Here is an 8,070-nt window from a genome sequence, read left to right on the forward strand (position 1 = left end):
ACTGAGCTGAAGTGAGATGCTTACCTGAATGAGCCACTCAAGCGTCCCTCAATCAGTTTTTTATTGCATACGTTTTTCTCTCTTTTTTCATATCGTTTCTTGTTCATTTGTTTTTGTTTACTTTCTTCTGTTTACTTTGAGTTTAATTTACTACTCAAGGTGGCAGTTAAGATCATTGATATGATCCTTTCTTATACAGGTGTTTAGTGCTATAAATTTCCCTCTAAGTTTTGTTTGAGCAGCATATCACAAATTCGGATATTTTATTTTTGTTAATTTATAAATGCTTTATGATTTTCTTTTGTATTTGTTTTTTTAATCACAGTTTATTTAAAAGTGTGCTATGTAGTTTCTCAATATTTGAGAATTTTCCAGATATCTTTCTTTTACTGACTTCTAATTTCTTTGCATTGTGGTCAAATAAGTTACTTTATTTGACTTGAATCCTTAATTTATTGACCAACATTTTATGGCTTAGAATATGCTCTGTCTAGGTAAATGTTTCATGTCTATTTGAAAAGAGGATAAAGTTTGGTGTTTTTTGGTGTAATGCCTTAGTTTTTTTTAAGTGTATTTATTTTGAGAGAGGAAGAGCACATGAGCAGGGGAGGAGCAGAGAGAGAGGATCCCAAGGAAGTTCTGCGCTATCAGCAGGGAGCCTGACATGGGGCTTGAACCCACAAACCATGTGATCATGACCTGAGCCGAAACCAAGAGCCACACAAGCGCCCCTGGTGTAATGCCTTATAAATGTCAATTAGGTGACCCTCCCCTGCTAGCATTCACTCTCTCTCTGTCTCTCTAAAAATAAATAGATATTAAAAAATATATATTCCCTGGGACACCTGGGAAAATATTAAAAATATATATATATAAATTAAATTTGTCTGTATGTGAAGTATGTTTCTTCTGGGTATCATATAGTCAAGTATTATTTTTTAAATAAATCAATAATCTCTGCCTTTTATTTAATTGGGATAATTAGACCTTGATTAGATCAATAATCAATGTGATTATTGATATGGTTAGATTTTACCAGCTTTGATATTTGTTTTCTATTTTTCTCATCTGTTCTTTGTTTTCATTTTTTTATTTTTCTGCTTTGTTTTGGGTTGAATATGTTTATGATTTCATTTTATCCCAACTTGTTACTTAACTAGCTATAATTCTATTTTGTTTGACATTCCACCATAAGAATATACCACATTTTGTTTATCCATTCACCAAATGATAGACATTTGGGTTGTTTCCACTTTTTGGCTCTTGTGAATAGTGCTTCTATGAACATTTATATATAAGCTTTTATCTGAACTTATGTTTTTGATGGGTTTACTTAGGGTCGGAATTGCTGAATCACATGGTAACTCTGTGTCTAATTTTTTAAAGATTTTTTTTAAGTTTATTTATTTATTTTTGAGAAACAGCATGAGTAGGGGAGAGGCAGAGAGAGTGGGAGAGCGAGAATCCCAAGCAGCCTCCACGCTGTCAGTGTGGAACCCGATGTGGGGCTCCATCTCAGAAACTGTGAGATAATGACCTGAGCTGGAATCAAGAGTCAGACATTTAACCTACTGAGCCACTCAGGCTCCCCCTGTGTCTAATTTTTTTAAAGAACTGCTGAACTATTTTTCACAACAACTACATGATCGTAAATTCCCACCAGCAATATATGAGGGGTCTAATTCTTTTTTTTATAATCTGGATGTTTTCTGTTCATTTTTCTTGTCTACACTTGTACTGAATCTCCAGTGCTGTGTTGAATAGAAATAACAAAAGTGGATCTCTTTGACTTCTTCATGACCTGAAGACATTCCTCTTCCTGTGTCACTATTCTGTACAGGGGTGTTGGGAGACAGATTAAGTTGTCCCTTTAGTTCACAGATCCTTAGATTGAAAAAATAAATGGACTGTATTTCAGGAATATGCCTAAAGAGCCTCATCGACACCAAGACCAGAGTTAGGTAAGATTCTGGATTTTCAATATCTCACACGGAAGAGATCTGAAGCCATAGAAAACCTTACAGAACCCAAGAGACTGGGAGAAAAAGGACGCAGAATCCACTGAGAAAGACTTCTAATGGCTACCTCAAGAAACAAGCCAGAGTACACATGGTGGAGAGTCCCAAATATCACTACGAGTAGGAAAATAAAATAACCAAGGTCTCAACAAGAGAGACCAAGAGATACCACTCAAAAAAAAAAAGAAAAAAACTCTCTGAAAGGATAGGCCCTGGACAGTCAAAGAGCCTTCTTGGATACAGCAGTGCTTACAGGTGCAGAGAGCATAACAAGTCTTTAAAACTAACAAAAGCCAGAAAGCTAATTAAAATGATGAATTAAAAGAGCTCTCCTCCAAAGAAATTCCAAGAAGAACTGATAGCTAATGAACTGCTCAAAACAGATATAAGCAGTATAACTGAACAAGATTTTAGAATAATACTCATAAAATTAATAGCTGGGCTTGAAAAAAGCATAGGGGACATCAAAGAAACTATGGCTACAGACAAGATGGAGAATAAGAATAGGCATGATGAATTTTAAAATGCGATAAATGAGATACATAATAAATTAGAGGCCTCCAATGCACGGGTTGAAGAGGCAGAAAGGAGAATAAGTGATTTAGAAGACACCATTATAGAAAAAGAGGAAACTGAGAAAAAAAGAGACAAAATGATCCAGGAACATGAAAGAAGAGTTCGAGAGCTCAGCAACAAAGTCAAGCGCAACAATATCCATATCATAGGAATTCCAGAAGAGGAAGAGAGAGGGAAAGGTGCTGAAGGAGTCCTGGAACAAATTATAGCAGAGAACTTCTCCAACCTGGGGAAGGAAGTAAACGTTGAAATACAAAAGACTCAGAGGACTCCCCTCAGACGTAATTTGAATCTATCTTCGGCACGGCATATTATAGTAAAAAAGGCAAAATACAAGGACAAAGAAAATTTTGAAAGCAGCTAGAGAGAAAAGGGCCCTAACATACAAANGAAGGCACTTGTGGAGATGAGCACTGGGTGTTATATGGAAACCGACCTGACAATAGACTATTTGTAAAAAAATAAAATAAATAAATACATAAATAAATAAAAAGAAAAAAAAGATTCTGGATTTTCAGCTGAAGGTATAATAGACTTTTGAAAGTTTGTGGAGAGGATAAGTGTAACTTTCATGTAATAGGTATGTGACTGTTTTAGTCAGGCCTAAAATGTCCCCCAGTGATTCTGGCTTCTTGGTATTCGCACTTTTGCTTTGCTGTACTGTATCAGGTTTGGTCAGTGGGGTTAATAGCACACAGCAGAAGAGATGGCATATCACTTCTGAGACTAGGTTATAAAAGATGCTGTGGTTTTTACCTCCCCCTCTCCTCTCAGGTCACTCACTAGGGGAAGGTCAAGTGTGAGCAGCTTCTGTAAAGGCCTACATTCTGAGACTTTGGAGAGTTTCATGTGAAGAACAGAGGCCTCCTGCCAATGGTTAGGGCTGTCTTCTTGAAGGCAAGTCCTCCAGTTCCAACCAAGCCTTCAGACAATTCTAGTCCCTGCCAACATGCTGAGTGCAATGTGAATCATGCACTAAACCTCTCCCAAATTCTTGACTCCCCCCAAACTGTGAGGTAATAAATGTTGGTTGTTTTATGCCCATAAATGTGGGGATGATTTGTTATGCAATCATAGATAACTATAGGGAGTGGGCAAACCCTTCTAGGAGCCTTGGGCAAGGGAAAGATGAAAAGAAGTCTCTTCTCACTCCCTTTGATTAGCTATATTAATTAATAATAAGAAGATCGTCTTCTCCAGGACTCCAAGACATGTCATTACTTAGTCTAACAGGCATGTTAGTACATTACTTAGTATTGACAAGCATGAGCACAGGATGATAGGCCAGCTTACAACTGTGTAGAATGTTCCCTAAGGAAGGAAGCCGTGCTCTCAGGCCTAAGTAGGTTTGGGACTGGTACGATCACAAAAATGGACTCTTTTAAGTCTACTACAAAAGGGAGAGTGAATACATTTTAAGATATCATATTTTCATGGTTACTGTGATATACGTACTGTTAGCATATTAGCAGTGAATCCTAGCTTGCCTTTAGCCAAGTTTCATGTTGCAGTGATGTTACAGTGGCGTTTAGCACTTCCAAGTCTTCTGACTGGGAAGTCCGTCATGCGCAGTTCACATATCTTGAGGACCTGCCAAAAAGACCGCATACGAGAGAAAACAATGATAGTTCCTTTACTATCATTAAGTAGTTTCTTAAACTCATACTCTTGCCCAGATTTGTTCTGGTATTGGTTCCCTTTCCCCCAGATTCTGTTTCAACAATGTAAACCACACAACACCACAAGATGGTGCTCTTATAACACCATACTTTTGAGTTTGTCCATTCATGTGAAGTTTAATATGAAAATGGATGAAACAGTATGACTGTCCTTCTATGCAGTTTGTGTCATCAGATTATAAAATAAAGCCCACAACATAGTGTTAAGCAAGGATAGGTAGATACAAACTATTTGCTTTTTAGTCTCTAGTAACAAGAATAGGTCTTCCACACCTTTATCCATTGTTGATATTGAAAGTCTAGATCGGTACTGTTCAGTGCAGGGCGCCACATGGCTACTGAACACTGAAATGTGGCCCATCCAAATCCAAATGGAGATTTACTGTAAATGTAAAATATGCACCGGATGTTGAAGACTTGGAATGAGGAAAAGCAACATCTCCTTAATAATTTTTACTCTGACTACTTGTTGTAATAATGATATACTGGACACACTGGCTTAAATAAAATTCTGTGAAAAGTAATTTTTAGTGTGGCATCTAGAACATTTTAAATGACATATGTGGCTCTCGATACATTCGTATTGAATAGGGTTGCTCTAAGATCACATAACAAATAAGTATCAGAGGAGTCTTTTCTGGCCCCGTAACCCAAACACTGGTGGTATGGTACCCTAGCACCCAGATCTAGCAGACATTTTAATAAGTCAAGTTCTAGATATGGAGATGAGAGAGCATCTACTAGAAAAAGAAAGAATAGAGGTCTAGATTGACTTGGATAAATTTTTTAAGAACTCCTATCACTTATGGTTTTGCAGTAAGTTGTGCCTCCTCTCATTTCTGCCAACCTTACTCCCAACCTGACAGGTACCGACACAGGTTAGATCTTTGTATTCCCATCACCCAGAACATGCTTAATTCCTATTTGTGGAATGGATGAATTGCAGGAGCTACTGGGTGGATTCAGCCTGACTTAGTCAATGGAATGCCATTGAACTTGGACTTTGCCCCCACATTAGCAGGAGCACCTGCAGTGACGCTTTTCAAAAGTGTCCCTGCTCACTTTCCTCAGGGAAAAGCTTTTCCTTTCTCCCTGAACTTTAAGAAGACCTGTACTTTGAGGTTTGTAAAATTGCCATTCTGCTAATTTTTTTGTCTTGGATATTGGGGCTTATTTTTTTTGGCCCAATATCCCTTTACATACTGATATAGATGAAAATGAAAAAAAGGGCACAAGAGTCCAGCTGTAATTTGTCATTTGATTTCAAAAGGATTAAGGAATAGACAGTGAGGGGCGCCTGGGTGGCTTAGTCGGTTAAGCGTCCGACTTTCGCTTAGGTCATGATCTCGCGGTTCGTGGGTTTGAGCCCCGCGTCGGGCTCTGTGCTGACTGCCAGCTCAGAGCCTGGAGCCTGTTTCAGAGTCTGTGTCTCCCTCTCTCTCTGACCCTCCTCTGCTCACGCTGTCTCTCTCTCTCTCTCTCCTAGAAATAATAAAACATTAAAAAAATTAAAAAAAAAAAGGAATAGACAGTGAAAAGAAGTTACTGTCTTGTGAGTAAAAGTGGAGAGGAAGGGACTGTCCCCTTTCTTGTAAGCGCTGATGGCTAAACATCTACTGCATTTTGTTACTATAGTTCCTTCTATGCTCCCAATATGCAGAGAGAGAGCGCTCCACTCATAAGCAGAAGAGGCCACATTAGATAAACCTGAACTTTTATTTGTCCGAAGCACCCATGAGATAGCTGTGTCCCAAAATGGAAAGCACAGTGACAGACATTTGTGGTTTAGAATTCTGACTTTCCACTTACTATTATTATTGGGCAAGTTTTTAGCATCTATGAGCTTTAGTTTTCATATTTATAGAGAGGTAATAATGCCTACCTGATACTGTTAACATCAGGTTACAATATGCTCTAAAATCCTCTAAGACTAGAAATGATTACATTAGAGAATAGAGGTAAAGTGCTAATACAATATCTGGTACATAAAAAATCAATGTAGTTGTCGCAGTTTTTTTTTTTTTTTATCTGGGCCAAAATATTAATAGTCACAAATATCTGGATGTTTATGATAGTCTAAATAAAGACCTTCCTAAATCATTTTATAATTTTGATAAGATGAGAATAATCTCGTGTTAAATTTTCCATCACTTATATTTTTTACTCTTGAGAATTTAGGTGGCTTTCTTTTGTCCTCAGTAGATAAGCAGATAAAGTCACTTTATTGCTAGAAAATAATTTTGTTAAAGCATGGATTGAATAAAACTTCATCTGACTTCAAAGCTCACAGAAGTTTATAGTTATTCACTTACCTGTTTATTAAAAAACATTTATTGGGGCGCCTTGGTGACTCAGTCAGTGAAGCGTCTGACTTTGGCTTAGGTCATGATCTTGCAGTTCGTGGGTTCGATTTCCACGTCTAGCTCTTTGCTGACAGCTCAGAGCCTGGAGCCTGCTTCAGATTCTGTGTCATCCTATCTCTCTGACCCTCCCTTGATCACTCACTCTCTCTCTCTCTCTCTCAGAAATAAATGAAACTTAAAAAAAATGTTTTTAAACACTTATGGAGAACTTTCTATGTGCAACGCATCTACTGAGTGATGTCAAATTCAGACTTTCTCAACTTAGATTCCAGGAGAGAATTGAGCTTTAATGACCTAAGTCTCTATTATATATAATAAATTCACACCTCTCTTAGGCATTTAGAAGGGTACCAGTTATGTATGAACCTTCCTTGTAGAAATTAAGCAAATAATCACTCAAATAATTCATGCTCTGTGGCTCTGACAAAGCAACAAAGTCCAGTTGACAAAGTCCAGGGGGTTAAGAAGAAAGAGAAAAAGAAATACTAAATTAACTACAATTGAAACAAAAAATAAATACAAAGAAACCAAAATATAGTAAGAGAATTGAAGGAAAATTACTTCTAACAAAAGCATCAGAACAAAGAAAATACTGAAAACATCTTGGATGATAATAAGAATTCCCTTTTTTTCTTGTTCCTCCCCTTGCCCCCTTTTCTTTTTCCAAATGTGAAAATATTTTTTCCATGCCCTGTGATTAACTCATAAAAGAACCGGTCAAGGGGCTTATGTGGTTTCAGGCATAGTGGTGAGCTCTGCGGGTGTGGTGCAGTAACACATCCCTGGGTGGATTCCAAGCAGGAATGCGGAGCAGCCTTAGAAGTCCCTTGACTACTGTAAGGTCACTCTCATCACCTGTTTTCTTCACACAATAGGAAAAGGTGACATCTATTTCAAGAGTTAGGAAAAATCCACTGGAACCTGTTATTTGGGGGTTTGGTTGGTTTTTGAGAAGGAGATAGAGGGCGCAAGTGAGCGAGCGGTACAGAGAGAGAGAGAAGAGGGGCTCACCCAAAGCAGGGCGCCTGTTCACCTAATGCAGGGCTCAAGTTCACGTGAAGCACGGGTCAAGCTCACACAAAGAGAGGCTAGAACTCACGAACCCTGAGATAGTGACCTGAGCAGAAGTCAGTTGCTCAACTGACTGAGCCAGCCAGTTGCCCTGGAAGGTGGTTTATAAAGACTTCAGAATAGGACGGCGGAAGAGGAGCCTGCAAAGGGACAAAGATTGTGACAACTCAAAGAAGCATGTGCCTTGTCCTAACTTCAGGACACATTTATTTATTTATAGTTTTTTTAAATATTCATTTTTGAGAGACAGAGAGAGACAGAATGCAAGCCGGGAGGGGCAGAGAGAGAGAGAGAGAGGGAGAGAGAGAGAGAGAGAGAGAGAGAGAGAGAGAGACTGTCAAGCAGGCTCCCGGCTCTGAGATG

Source organism: Crocuta crocuta, unplaced genomic scaffold, assembly GCF_008692635.1.
Source record: "Crocuta crocuta isolate KB4526 unplaced genomic scaffold, BGI_CrCroc_1.0 scaffold25, whole genome shotgun sequence".
In the NCBI taxonomy this organism is placed as follows: domain Eukaryota; kingdom Metazoa; phylum Chordata; class Mammalia; order Carnivora; family Hyaenidae; genus Crocuta; species Crocuta crocuta.